We start from the raw sequence: 14,722 nt of genomic DNA, 5'->3' as shown, positions 1-14,722 counted from the left end.
GGATTAGAGCAAAAATTCTGTTTTGACCATTTTAAATTTGAGATGGCTTTTGAACATCTAAGTGGAGCTATCAAGTTGGAAGTTTAATATTTGAGTTTCAAGCTCAGTAGAGAAGTCAGAGTAAAGATAGAAATCTGGGATGCATTAGTGCTTAGTGGAAGACTAAAGAGAACTTCTGGATTACCTCTCCATCAGAAAGAGGTGGCATCACACCTGGCTTTCAATTCTTGTAGGAGATTATATATCCCTTAGTGTTTGACTAGAGAATTGATTTTGGAGTATATTCAGCATGGCAAATAAAAACAGAAGAAGTTTATATTTAGAGGGAGAAACTCAGAATTATTTCAAAAATAACTTACCTGTAGTTATTGTAGTTACTGCCTGTAGTTTTGCAGGCAGAGAACAAACCTTTCCTGTTTGTAATGAGGGCGTAACTTCTAAATGTGCTCAGGGCCAGTGGTATCTCCGATATGATGAGAGAAATGCACTCTAGTAAACATCCCATTTAGTAAAGCCCCCTAACCCATGACTTCGGCGAGTTCCCTGCCATCTGCTCCCTGGCTGGAGAGAGGAATTTTTCTTGTATATGTGTCTCCATAGCAACGAGTTTGCAGTTGATATGGAAAGTAAGCAGTTGCCTTAGCAACGGAGTTGCTGATGTGGTGGCTCCCCTGCTTTCAGGGAACGGATAAGCTGACCAGACTAGTTTAGATGCATCGTGGAGGGGCTGTAATGTCGGGCTGTGCACACTGGCCCTGCCAGGGTAAAATCAGTCCTGCTTTAACAGAGATCGCGTCCCCTCCCTCACCAGAAGGAAGGCTTACAGAGGTAATAAATCAGACAGAAGTAGCTGCTGTCAGTTGAGATAGGTTATAAGAGGGATCTCCTGGTGGAATTTATTTAGTTTCACTTAAAGGAGAATGTCGTATCAGGCCACAGTTGGTTGCAAGGAAAAGAAAGCCACCCAGTTGGCTTAAGTAAAAGAGGGCTTGTTCCAAGGACATAATCACTCCCACGGACCGGTGGGAGGAGGAACAAAGCACATGTCGGGCCCTCGGTGACCGGAACCGCTCCCTCCGCCCCTCTGCCGCCACATGGACCCTCAGCCCTGCCTTTCTCTGGAGATCTCTTTGAGTCGCCTCTTTGCAGCCTGCCTTCCTCTGTGTGGCTCTTGATTCTGCTTCCTCACACCATTGGCTTGATGTGGTGGAGTGTTGGCCCCAATGCCTGTGATGTGATGACCCCAGTGCCCAGCGACGTCGGCCCCATCATCTCTGTGCGCGTCTTTGTCCTAGTTCCAGACACACAGACTTGTTCCTCCTGAATTAGATGTTCAGCCCTGGTCAAAACTGGGGCATGGTCCCCTGGGTCAAGATGGCTGCTGGGACTGTCCCTTCATCTCGGGTGGGGCTTGGGCTTGAAACATGCCTGCAACAAAAAATTTTCTGGAAAGCATTTGGTCTTTCCAAAACATTTGAATAATAAAATAAAAGTAATAAGGAACTTTTGAGTATGTTGTACTTTCTGCTTCCCTTTGTGTCCCCTGTGAACATCTCTCACAGGTGATGGAGACTAACATGCCAGAGCACCCTGGGACTGTCCTCAGCCCCCTTCTGCTTCTTTCTCGTCTCTGTGATGACTTCATCTCTCTTGCATTTCGTTTCCATAGTTTCGGGGCTGGTGGTTCCCAGACTAGCAAGGTTTTTCTTTGGTGACTACTTCTTCCTGACAGCAGCCCTCAAATTGCCTGTAATCACAGGGTTGCAGATCACCAAAAATTATGAACTCTAGACCCCCGAACTAGACAAGAATAAATGTCAGCTCACCAACACAAATTGTCCTGACTTTGAAGATCAAGGGGTTGGGTAATAGTTCTTGCTCACCATTGTGTACCAGCCCATGTCATCGCACTGAGATTTTCAACATGGGGAAAAAATGTAATTATGCTGGGGACTGGAGATACAAAGAGATTGCACAACTTGGGTGGAGTAGTCTGGGCAAAGATAAAAAGAGACTAGGAAGGTTAAAAGTGGCATTTGCCAATTGTTGAGGGGTTGGCCAATGGCCAGGATCACATGGTTTGGAAATTCAGAGGAGAAAATGATCCCCAAGGATTAGCAGAACCAGGGGAGGAATCCTGGAGAGGAGACAGAATTTCATCTCCTGGATCCTTCAGGATGGCCAGGATGGGGGCTGGTACGGGGAGAGAGGAGGTCATTTGGGTCATCAGGGTTAGCTTGGACACGGCGGTGGGAATGCATATGGGGGAAGACTTAGTGTGAAAATGGAAATTGACGTTTTCACAGTCCTCATTGGGGGCTGTTTAGAATCGTGTGTGGCATTTGTGTCCATGATCTTAACAGCTTCCCAAAGAATGTAAAGTAGATCTTATGTTCTTTGTACAGGTGGGCAAACTGAGGCTCAGAGAAATTCAGTGGCTTGCTAAGGTGACATGGCCAGATATTGAACCAAGATCTGGGACTTCCTTGCTTTTCCTTGACCCCAGTTGGCTGAAGTAGAGGGCCCCTGTGAGACAGGGGAAAAGATTTGGGAAGGTCGATTGAGCTGGGCTCTGGGGTCTTGAGTGCCACGCCGAGGAGTCTGGACTGTGCTCTGAAGGTGGTGGGGAGCCCTTAGGCATTTCTGAGTGTAGGCACGACACACACACAGATACAAAGCAGGAGGCAAGTGATCCTGCTGATGTCTTGGAGGGTTTTTGAGCACCTCTGTTCTGCACAGCACAACTCCCTGCTGCCCAGAAATTTATGGAGAAAAAGGCCACAGCTGTCACTGCATGATTGATTTTCCATACGTTTAACCAACTTGGACCAGATTTGTATACCAACAAACAAACAAACAAAAAAACATTCTGCAGCTCATCGTTCGTTGTAAGTGTTTTGCTCTTATTGCTTTTGAATGGGTCTTGTTTTCATTGACCATTGTTTTTATTGGTTGGTGCCACCACCCTGTTAATATGTTGATCACTCTGGAGTTCACACGCATGAAATGAGTGGCCCATCCCCCTGGCACTGCCCTTTGGATTTGGTCATTTTTTGGTGTTGGGGTGGGTTTTTCCTGTTTCAGATGGCAACATCTTTTTCCCTTTGGCATTGTAGGTAAACACAGTAACGTTAAACATTTGTTCTGCAAGAAACGGGGTCAAGTAGGTGACTTTATTTGTTCCTTTGTTCGTCAGCCATGCCGAGTTCTTGAAGTGTGGAGGGCATTGGGCTAGGGTACTGTGGGGACCCAAAGAGGTGTAAGACCTGGTCCTTGGGGGATAATGGGGTCATCCCTCATGCTTCCCTTTTCTTCAACTCTGTACCCAGTCAGTTGCAAAAAGGCCCTTGATTCTGCCTTCTAAATGTCTCCCCGGCTGTCCTTTCCTCTCTAACCCCACTGCCACTGATCTTCATTGTGTGCTGGCATCTTCACCCTTCCTCTTTCCACTTTACCATCTCCCCTCGAGTCCAGCTAATACAGGGCCGCCGAGGGCTCATTTAGTACATACACCCGTTTTGTCACAGCCCTTCTGTGGTTCCTATTACCTGGAGTGGTTTGTCTCACAGTGTGGCTCTGACCACCAGCTTCGGAGTAATCAAGGGTGTTTATTAGAAATGCAGGGGCCGGCCCCGTGGTCGAGTGGTTAAGTTGGTGCGCTCCACTTCGGCGGCCCAGGGTTTCGCCGGTTCGGATCCTGGGCGCGGACATGGCACCGCTCATCAAGTCATGTTGAGGCAGCATCCCACATGCCACAACCAGAGGCACGCACAACTAGAATATACAGCTATGTACCAGCGGGCTTTGGGGAGAAGAAGAAAAAAAAGAAAGAAAGAAATGCACATTTCTGGGCCTTAGCCCACACTTACTGATTGAAAATTTCTGGGGGTTGCTACCGGGGCATCTACGTTTAAGCAAGGTCCCCAAAAGGATTCTTCTTATGCTGAAATTTGAGAAGCAAGGCTTAGAGGATCAAGTTCACACCCCTCTGCAGGGCTTGTTAGGTCTGCCTTACTTAGGATTTTTATTGTGGAAGATTTCAATACTGTTGTATAATGGACTATAATGTACAGTGTAGCCATCATGGGAGTCCACACATAAGATGTACCATTAACATGTCACCCATCTTGTTTCATCTTATGTCCCCCTGCTCCTTGTCACCCCACTTGCTGGATTATTTTAAAGCAAATCCTAGGTATTGTATCATTGTATGTGCAAATATTACAGAATATATCTCTAAGACATAAGAACTCTCACACACACACAACCACAAAACCATTGTCACTCCTAAAAATAAATTAACCATGATTCTAGTCTACTATCATCCAAAATGCAGTCTGTTTTAGAATTTATCTGATTGTTAAAAAAAAAAATCAGCAGTACTTTGTTCAAGTTAGAATCCAGAGAAGGTCCACAGATGACATTTGCTTGATGTGTCTCTTAAATCTCGTCTTGATCTTTGCTCCTGCCCCTTCCCGTTTCTTCTCCTCGACCATTTAAAGGAAGCTGCCTTCTCTTTTCATCCTTTTCTCCTGTCATTATTTTGATGTTCTAGTCCTTCTGCCATGTCCCAGGACTCCCTGTTCCTGCAAAAGGCCGTATGCTCTCGTGCTGACTTTCACTCGCATATGCTGTTCCCTCTGCCTAGAATGTTCTTCCTCACCTTTTCTCCTCTGGACACTGCATTCTCACGTTGGAAGATCCAGCTGACCTGCACTTCTGCAAAACCTTCCCCAAAACGTCCCTTCCTATTTTAGTTTTTGTTCCTCATGTTGCCCATTATTTTATAGCCCTTGTTTTGTTGTGCACTTACCTCCTTAGTATCTGTCCCTGCCGCTGTCTTCCTTTACTCCCCTCCCCACCCTGAGATGGAGGGTAGGGACCACATGGTAGCCATTTTTGCATCCCCTGGGACCAGCATGTTTTCTGGCATAATGGTAGATACTCTTGAAATACCTTATAAGAGAATGGACAAGCCATGAGCCACCAATTCACGTATTTTATGATAAACTGAGGTTCAGCGTTTTTGGAGCACTTGACTATTTACTGTTACTAAAGTTTGTGTACCCTGTGTGAGTAGCTTTCTCTAATTAGGAAGAGCACTGCTTCCTAGTTCTTTCAATCCAGTATAACACTGGCTTTGCCCAGACAGCTGCCTCTATCTACCTTCAGTGGCCAACAGCCACCTTGCTTCCTGTTGTTGCCGTCATTGCCACCCTGTTATCAAGAGTTAACAAAAGGAAGAGAGGAAACCAAAGTCTTAGCACTGAAGGTGCTGACCAAGGAGTGTTTTACAGTTGGTGGACCAAGATGTGGTTCAAGTGACAGGGGAGAACTGACTCCTGCCCTGTGAAATTTGCTTAGTTGTAGGTAACACCTCATAGTCTGTCACTTCTGTTAAAGTGATCTCGAGCACAGATGTTATTTGCTGATGGTGTTCCCTATAATTCTTTGATAGGGGTTTCTTCCCTGGGATCTTGGAAGATGGTTATAGGCTTATAGATGAAGAATCTGAGGTCCAGATATTGCAGGCGACCTGCTGAAAACCCATGTCTCTGGGTGGAGACCCCGGTCTGCTGCCTCTTGGTCTGATGCTCTTTTCTCTGCGTCATCTCATTGCGTCACTTGTTCTTCAAGGACTCTGAGTAATTGGAAATGGCCATGAAGTTGTGCCACTTACGTGGGATTCATTTTCCTTCATGTGTGTTATTTCGAGTCACTGGTATATACTAAATGTTTTAATTTCACTTTGCGACCTTTGAAAATAGGCTTAAACCTATCAGATTTTTACTTCATTAATTACTCAGAATGTCCTTGAATTTTAGTCTTTGAATGAGTCTGTGGACGCTAGTTTGAGGTACCTGCTGCTTGGTATTATAGCCATCTATGCAATCCACACAGATCCTTCCTGGTGAGCAAAGGACCCGATCCCATTTGTTAGCATGGATGTTATGTGTAGAGAATGCAGACTGACCAGAAGCAATGACACGCGTAATCGGAGGACTGTTGGAAGGCTTTTACTTAAGTATCTGTCTTGATTAACTCTACATTCATTATCTCTGGTTCTTTGCCTTATTTTCACGGTCCCCCCCCCCATCCTTAGAGATCAGTTTATATTGAAGAAGCGTTGTTTCTCTGAAATAATATGGATAAGTAATAAAGTAATGATACCAGGCCTGTATGGCGCCCAAAACTTTCTCATAACTCATTTATTCAGCAAATATTGATTTCATGCTTATAATCAGGCTTTGTACTAGGCATCTGGATGATTCTAGTCTGGTGGGAGAAGTCATCATATAAAGTGGTTGCACAGGGGCTGGCCCTGTGGCTGAGTGGTTAAGTTCACATGCTGTGTTTTGGTGGCCTGGGGTTTTGCTGGTTCAGATCCCACGCGCAGACATGGCACGGCTCATCAGGCCATGCTGAGGTGGTGTCCCACATAGCAGAGCCAGAAGGACCTGCAAACTAGAATATACAACTAGGTACTGAGGGGGCTTTGAGGAGAGGAAGGAGAAAAAAAGAAGATTGGCGACAGATGTTAGCTCAGGTGCCAATCTTTAAAAAAGAAAGTAGTTGCACAACGTGGCATATGTCATCTATACGAAGTGCTGTGGGAGGCAGGGGAGGGGGTGACTGCCTCTTGGTTTCTGTATGAGTTGACGAACAAGCTATCTGTTGCACAGAGAGGGTTAATAGAGTGAAAGCTTGGGTGGTGCACAGAGCGCTGAACTTGGTGTTAGGGGCTCTGGGTTCTAGAGCTAACCTGGTCACTAGCCAACTCTGTGACCTTGGGCAAATTCCTGCCTCTCTCTGCCACTCAGATTTCTCCATTCAGTTCAATAAACTTTCTCTTGTGAGCCCACTGTGTTTATCCAATGTGTTTGTTCAGTAATTCATCTATAAGCTGAGTTGGCCTAGATCCACAGTTCCCAAACTACTCACCACAGAGGACTACACTGTTAGTATGCTCCCTACTCCGTGCTTTTGGGATGGCTGCCAGTCTCAGGTTCTGACGAGCGTCAGATCACCACTGTCAACATGGTGTGCTAAGGACGTCTTTTCCCAAAGCACAGGGGCTGGATGTGGGAGTTTACACAGCAACGTTGAGCATCAATGTGTGATTTCCAAAAGGCTTTGGGGACGTGTCAGCATGAAGCCCTGTCCTCACAATGCTAACTCTGCAGGAGACCCTTTTCCATTTGGGGACAACAGGACTAGGTTGTGTGTGATCGGCAAGCCCTTTGCTGTGCCATCATTAAAACTCCGTGAAGCTGCATAGTGGGAAAGTCACTAGGTGGGCTGAAGTTGGATTTTGTGTCTCCCTGGGGCCCTCTGGCTTCTTGCTTGTGTCTCACAGTCAGCGGTTGGGAGCCGGCTCTTCTGCACACTTCCTCAGTGCTCACGGGATCCCTGGATTGGAGAATGGTAGTTCCACGTATCCTGTTCCTTCGGAAATGGGGTTCTAGGTGTGTGCATGGCCACGTGGGCACCCTTGACACACGTGTGTACCTGGTCAGATCTCTTGGGCTAGGCATGTCCTCAGTGGGCTCTTGGTTTCTTTCTCTGTGTGCATTTCTCTTGGTGATGATGTCCCCTTCTTGAACATTCTGAACTCAGAGGCTGAGTGGGGCTCCTGTGATCCTCCTCATCTTTCCTCCCTAAGTTCCTGCTTAAGACAAGTCGTACCTCTGGGCTTTCTCTTCACTTTTGCCCCTCTGTCGCCATCCCTGGATCTCTTCTGCCTCACTCTGGTCAAGCCTGCCATCTGTGCAGGCGTGCTTTATTGCCAGATGGTTATTTTTTAGCAGTGGTTAGGTTTTATGAGATGTAATCCCAGTTGGTCTTTTTTTCCCTCTGTGTCAAATGTTTGGTTTGCACACGTGTGCCATTTGTTTACCCTGATGCTGAGGTGTGTGGGTTTGGTGGGGAGCTCTTCATGGCTGTCACCTGGCCATGGCTAATGGAGAGCAATGTTTACCCTCAGCAATTTGGAGAAAGCTGTGGAGGTTTTCAGATAATCTATTCAGAATGGCAGCTTATGGACGTGGTGTCGTCGTTGGATTTCTCGTGGTGCCCTGCGTCCGCCTGTCTAAGAAGCGTTGTGGGTTGTCTCCTTCACAAAGGGATGTTGAAGTCCCAGCCCTCTGTACCTGTGACTGTGACCTTATTTGGAAATAAGGTCTTTGTAGATGTAGTCAAGTTAAGATGAAGATGTGCTGAGTTAGGCTGGGCCTCAACCCAGTATAACTGGTGTCCATATAAGAAGAAGAGAAGAGACACACAGACACAGGGAAGAACACCGGGTGAAGCTGGAGGCAGCGGTTGGAGTGAAGTGTCTGCAAGCCAAGAAGCTCAAGGATTGCCAGCAGCCACCAGAAACCAGGAGAGAGGCTTGGAACACATTCTCTTTCAGAACTTCCAGAAAGAACTAGCTCTGCTGACACATGGATTTTGGACTTCAAGCCAGAACTGTGAGAGAATTTCTATTGTTTTGGTCCATCCTAGTTTAGAGCACTTTGTTACAGCAGTCCTTGGAAACTAAGACAGCAGCAAAAAGAAGTTGCAGTGAGTTTCTGCCAACGCCAAGACTTTAAGAGTCAAACCAAACCAAAGGTACTGAGGAACTATGCAGGGGGAATGTGTCCTGTTACAGAGGAGGGAGCTGAGGGCTAGACAGGTGCTGGTGGCCACTCAGTGACGGCTGCTGGCTGCAAGGATCCAGAACCCACATCTCCTGAGCTTAGAACTTCTACTCCTCACACTGCCTGTTCAAATACATTTGAAATCTGCCCTCGTTCACGTTAAAGAAAAAGAAGCCAAATTAGGGGGCAAATTGTTTGTTTTCCTCTTTACTTTTTTTTTTTTTTTTTGAGGAAGATTAGCCCTGAGCTAACTGTTGCCAATCCTCCTCTTTTTGCTGAGGAAGACTGGCCCTGAGCTAACATCCGTGCCCATCTTCCTCTACTTTATACGTGGGACGCCTGCCACAGCATGGCTTTTGCCAAATAGTGCCATATCCGCACCCAGGATCCGAACCGGCAAACCCCGGGCTGCCGAGAAGCGGAACGTGCGAAGTTAACTGCTGCGCCACCACGCTGGCCCCTCCTCTTCACTTTTTGATAGCGAATGAGGAGACCGTGGACCTCAATAACAAAGTAGGGAGAATTTATAGGGTTCTGGTTATATTTGCGCCACAAATTGTGAGCGGAGAGCACCGTGGCACAAACCAATGGGGATTCATTATTCTGGGACTGTTGCTTATTTAATGTCGTGCCCTTGAACTTTCTTATCTTTCCTTTTTCTTGTTTTTAAAGATTTTTTTATTTTTCCTTTTTCTCCCCAAAGCCCTCCGGTACATAGTTGTGTATTTTTAGTTGTGGGTCCTTCTAGTTGTGGCATGTGGGATGCTGCCTCAGCATGGTTGATGAGCGGTGCCATATCCATGCCCAGGATCCGAACCACCGAAACCCTGGATGCCAAAGTGGAGCGTGCGAACTTAGCCACTCGGCCACGGGGCCTGCCCTAAGCTTTCTTTTCTTTATCAGAAATGATTTGTTCTCAGTGCCAGTGTGTTCCTTTTCTTCTTCCTCTCTCTCTCCTCCCTTCTTTAAATGAAAGCATTTTATAAAAGGCTCTTCCATTGTTTCCACTAGGTGAAGGTGGTAGGGGGTGATGGAGCAGGAGGAAGGCTTAGCTTTTTAGGTGGCAGCCTGTTTTACCCTCCTGACACTCACCTCACCCTCTCAGAACTCGACTTCTTCTTCAGAAGTCTCCCTTCCTTTAAGGCATTGACTTTCTTGGTCCACCACTCCCTCCTTTGAGTTGAGGTGGTTATGGGCCTGGCTCAGTGCTCTCCCCAAACTGCTAGTGCTAAGCCCGCATCCTGGGCTGCTTCCTGCCCCCCAGGCATCTTCTCAGGCGGACCCTCCTTGCCCGTGGCAGGATCTTAGATGCATTGAACCCATAAGGCGGTTCTTGCTGCCTGGAGGTCAGCGTGAGTTGGCGCAACTATAGGCGCCATACCTGCCCGCCGTTTCTTACTCAGGGCCTGTCTGAACCTCGAACTTGGGAGGAGTGACTCTTGTTGGGAGTATGTCCTTCAGCGGAAAATCCTTTTGATTGAAACCTGAAATCATGAGACTTGGTTTGCACAACTACAGATGCTCACGTCAGATGAGTTCTTGGTATGGAGGCCGAGAAACTGGCTGGATGAGAGTTCTTAACGTATTGGCTGCTTTGTTCACGATGACTCAGTGTTTGTATGACCTCAGCTTTACTGAGCATCTGAACGCACTTTTGTCGAGTGTGTCTTCAATTTGCCCAGTCTGACAGCTTTTTATTTCTGAGCCACAGTCGTGGCCTTTAACCTGGGCTGCTTTTCGAGGAGGAGGAGTCACTCGCCACCCTTGAGAGCCCAGGTCGGTCTAGAGCTGACGATGGGCGGTCGGGCTGCTGCTCCTTCTGGTCAAGGTGATTCTCTCCCCCAGAGTTTTCACCCTCCTTAAGTGGCCCCAGTTCCTCACGCCCGTCTTCTTCGCCTCTGGACTGTGGCGGGCTGCATCCACGGTTCAGCTTAGCAGCTGGAAAGAGAACTTTCTGGAGATATCGCCTACTGACACTGTTTTCAGCTCATCCTGTCCGAAGTTTTGAGCTTTTCTTTCATCGGTGCCGTTCTTTCCTAAGTGATAGGGCAGACATTCTTGAGAACTGGACTAATGTCACTGTGGACTCTGCCTTTGAGCGAGTCAACCCTCATATCTATGAGGGCCTCAGCAGTGGCCTGTCTCCCAGCATCACCAGGGTCTGGCGGGGGCTTCAGAAGGGTTTCTGGAGATTTGGGTCAGATGAGTGGATTCAATTACTTTGGAGCTTCCTGGCGCCATTTTTTATTTTCTGTAATACCTTGTATTTTATTTTGCTAGGCTTTTCCCCCCTAGAATAAAGGCACATTCAATAACAAGAATTGTCTAGTATCCAGTACAAAATGATACTGCTTGTCAGTTTGAAGAAAAAGCAAATTGTCTGCTCTGTGGGTTGGGATTTCCTCTTTAAAAAAAAAAAAGCAGCTTAGAGAAAATCCCCGAACATAGTCTCCTGATTGAAAAATATATTAGTGGATTTCACGGCTTTATCATTTTCTTAAAGTAACAGTTTTCCTTATTTTTAAAACATATATATATATATTGCTGTTGAAACATATGGCCAAAAACATTCCCAGTGCAGATTTTTTTGTGGTTTACAAAACTGAAAAAAAAGTCTTTATTTCATAAAATTGTGTAGTTGGAACCTCATTATTCTTTAAATGTAACCCCCTGCCTTGTGCCAAAGGAGTCCCCTCTGTAGCCATGACCAGTCTGGGTCAATTCTGCGAGACCTCCATGGTTGGCTTGCTGATGTCGTGGGTGGACTCCTCCAGACTGCCCTTTGTGTGCCGAATTTGCCTTCTGTACATCCTCGTCCAGTAAACGCTTGTAGCCATTCCACCCGGCCTGCCAGCCAACACATGAGTTTCTACAGCTTTTCCATCTTTATCTTCCTTCTAGCACAGTTTTTTGTGCAATCATTTGGATTATGTGTTCTGCCCTTGTTTTATAAAAATGAAAATGATAAATTAAAAAGGTTAATAATAAGATTATGAAGAGCATCATTCTCCAAACACATCCAGTGAAAAAGAGATGGAAATCGTTTGGTGTGAATCTCGGGTCTTGTTTGGGTAACTGTGGGAGTCCATGGCTGTGATGGGACAGAAGAAAATGACAGGGCGTGTGTGACGTGCTGCGGAAGAATTGTGGATGCTCGAGTCCGAAAGGTTAGGTATATTCAGAATGTTATAGACTTTCTTTTCTGTTTTTTTTTGTTTTAAGCACTCTGGGAGGGAACACTCCTTTATATTTGTGAGGTGTCCGTTGTAGCATGTAAGTTTTTTGACTCTCCTGTATTTTACTTGTAGACCCATTTTCAGGAAAGCATCACAGATGGAATAAAAAGAATTGCCTGTGCAGCCCAAACAGATCTCCTGCAGGTTTCCCACGGGCTGCAGTTCTGCCCACTGGAGGCTTTCCGGATAAATGTTTCCTTTTCATAATAGCAGGACATCCTCGAGGTCCACTCTCCTGGTGGTTCCTGAGTCACCCTAATTCCTCGCCCAGTGCCGCACATGTCCAGTTTCCCAGGATTTTCTTTCTGGATCTCCTGACTTTGGACTCTCCCATTTCTCCAGTCTCCCTTTGTGGATGCCGCCTGGTGTCACAGAGCCATTTGGGGCCGGTGCTCTCCTGGTACTGGTGAGCCAGCCTTAGAGCCGTACTCTCTGACACCTGGAATCCATCCAGTTTCATCACATCTTGCCCCCTCAAAGGCTCTGCTGTTGGCCTCTTAGACATCTCATTTTTTTATTTTCCTGGTTCTCACCCAAACTAGCACCTTCTCGTCTATCAGGCTCCAGCTTCAGCGACGACACCTCTTTGGAGAGATCTTCCTTAAGCCCCCCTGCTAGGCTCATCAGGACTTTTCCTCCACAGGCACTTAGCCCCGGGTGTAGTTATACATTTGTTTGTTTCTTGGTTACCGTCTGTCTCCTTCTCCAGATGCAGGACAGTGCCTTGCACAGGAGGCTCCTGAAGTTCTGTTGGAATGGCACACCCATTGTTCCATCCCTGAGGCACTGACCTGACAGTTAGTTGTCTTTGATTCCTCTCCCTGGTTTCCTGAGAACTCAGGAAGAGCAGAGCCCAGCACCTGGCCCTCTGGACCACGCCCAGCAGGTCCCACACATTGCTCATGGCCCCACCCCCTCCATCCCTGGGTTTCAGCTGCAGCTTTTCCCATCTCCAGGCTCTGTCACCTGTAGTCCGAGCACTGTCACCAATGTATCCTCTGCTCAGGTGTCCTCGTTGGTTGCTGCCACCCATGGAAATAAGTTCCCATCTCCACCCTGACTTTCCAGACCCTTCAGAGTCTGTCATCACCCATTAAGCTATCTTTACTTCACATTGCTTCTCCACATGCGCCCACCACTGGGGACAGGTGGGTCCCTGCCCACTCTACAAAACCTGCCAGGCATGGTCCATTCATGCTGTTGTTGCCTGGACCCCACTTCCTCCTCCCTTCTGTACACCCCAACCCAGCTATTTGCTAAGAGCTCAAAGTCCATCTCCTTAATGGAACCTATTCCTGATCTTATTAATCTCTCTCTCTGGCCCTGGGCGTTTATAGTCTGTCTGTGCAGTTTATAATACACTTTATTAGAAAGTCTGTCATCTAATGAAATGAGGAGCAGGGCAGGTGACTTTTAGGAGTGTGAGGTCGGGGTCAGAGACTGAAGCCTGAGTCTCTGTTTCACCATTTGCTGGCTGTGTGTCCTTCAGCAAGGTAAGTACTCTCAATGAGCTTCATGTCCTCATCTGTGATGTGAGAATAATGATGCCTTTCTCATATGGTTGTTTAAAGATTAAGTGATATAATGATGGCCCTACTCCTGGTATATAGTAGACACTCAGTCAGTATCATACTGATGGTCATTTCCCCTGTGCTGTTGCTGTGGACTGAATTGTGCCCCTAAAATTCATATGTTGAGGTCCCAACACCCTATGTGACTGTATTTGGAGTTAGAGCTTTTAGGAGGTAATTGAGGTTGCCTTAAATGAGGTCATAAGGGTGAGGTCCTAATCCCATAGGATTGGTGGCTTTATAGGAAGAGGTAGAGAGAGATTCCTCAGTGGCCCTGTGAGGACACAGCCAGAAAGTGGCCTTCTGTGAGGCAGAAACAGAGGCCTCCCCAGGAAGTGAGTCAGGCAGCACGTCGATCGTGGCCTTGTCGTCTCCAGAACTATGAGAAATACATTTCTGTGTAAGTCCTGCAGTGTGTGGTATTTCGTTAAGGCAGCCCGAGCCGACTAGTACAGTTGGCTTTCTCACTAATTGAATAATGAGTGTTCACTGAGCACTCATTATGTGCCGGGCACTTTCTCGTGTAACCTCGCGTGTCTGATCTCTCAGTTCTCATCACCACCTCAGCAGACTGGGTAGGTAACTTGCTGAGGTTCCCACAGCCAGGCGCTGCCAGGATTAGAACCTCACCTTCACGTTGTAGCCTTTGTGAAATGGCGCCTCCTAGAGTTGTGCAGTGTGTGCCTCTGTGACCTTATGCAGTGACCCTACACAAAGACCTTACGCAATGACCCTACACAGTGACCCGGATGGGAGGCCCCGTATCTCTGACTCCAGGGCGCCTGGTTTTCACCAGGGAGCAGAGGATGAATTCCTTGATGTCAGCAACGATTCCTTGTATTAGATCTCCAGTGGCACTTAGCAAGTGCTACGTTGCACAGGAAGCAATTAAAAAATAATTTTGGGCTGATTAATTTTCCCCACACAGTTAGATCTCCTCCACCTCGGCAGGGAGTGCCATTTTCTACCCACCCCAGTTCCCTAGCACGTTCCCTGAGTTGTTTGCTGTCGGCGAGGGCATCGAGGTTGAGGTGGACCCCCTATTAAGAACTTGCTGAGCTGAGGAGAGTGGCGGAGGAGCGAGTCTTCACTGGTGGGATATTAAAGCCTTTGTAGGTCTGAACTTCAATTCTCAGATTCTCTCAGCGTATAAAAGTGAGGGTCTTTGTGAGAATGGCTCTCAGAGAGGCGTTTTTACACGTCGGTCGTCTAAGTAGTTCTTGTCTTGTTCTCTTTCTCCTTTGCTTTCTTCTCCCTCTCTTGTGGGAGCTAA

The 14,722-nt window shown here is 47.0% G+C and overlaps 1 protein-coding gene and 1 long non-coding RNA gene across 11 annotated transcripts in view; one reads left to right on the top strand and one right to left on the bottom strand.

The window, feature by feature from the left end:
* FOXN3 (forkhead box N3) overlaps positions 1 to 14,722 on the top strand; it is a 396,443-nt gene that overhangs the window by 178,946 nt on the left and 202,775 nt on the right. The gene's annotated exons all lie outside the window — the stretch shown is intronic.
* Positions 1 to 14,722, bottom strand: part of LOC139045722 (uncharacterized) — an 84,675-nt gene that overhangs the window by 9,921 nt on the left and 60,032 nt on the right. Inside the window, exon 2 of the long non-coding RNA XR_011504735.1 lies at positions 360 to 14,718. This is a non-coding gene — a long non-coding RNA (uncharacterized lncRNA). The remainder of the gene's footprint in view (positions 1 to 359; positions 14,719 to 14,722) is intronic.

This window comes from Equus asinus, chromosome 7 (genome assembly GCF_041296235.1).
Source record: "Equus asinus isolate D_3611 breed Donkey chromosome 7, EquAss-T2T_v2, whole genome shotgun sequence".
NCBI lineage: Eukaryota > Metazoa > Chordata > Mammalia > Perissodactyla > Equidae > Equus > Equus asinus.
The sequence above is the reverse complement of the archived record's forward strand: the minus strand, read 5'-3'. Positions and strand labels throughout refer to the sequence as shown.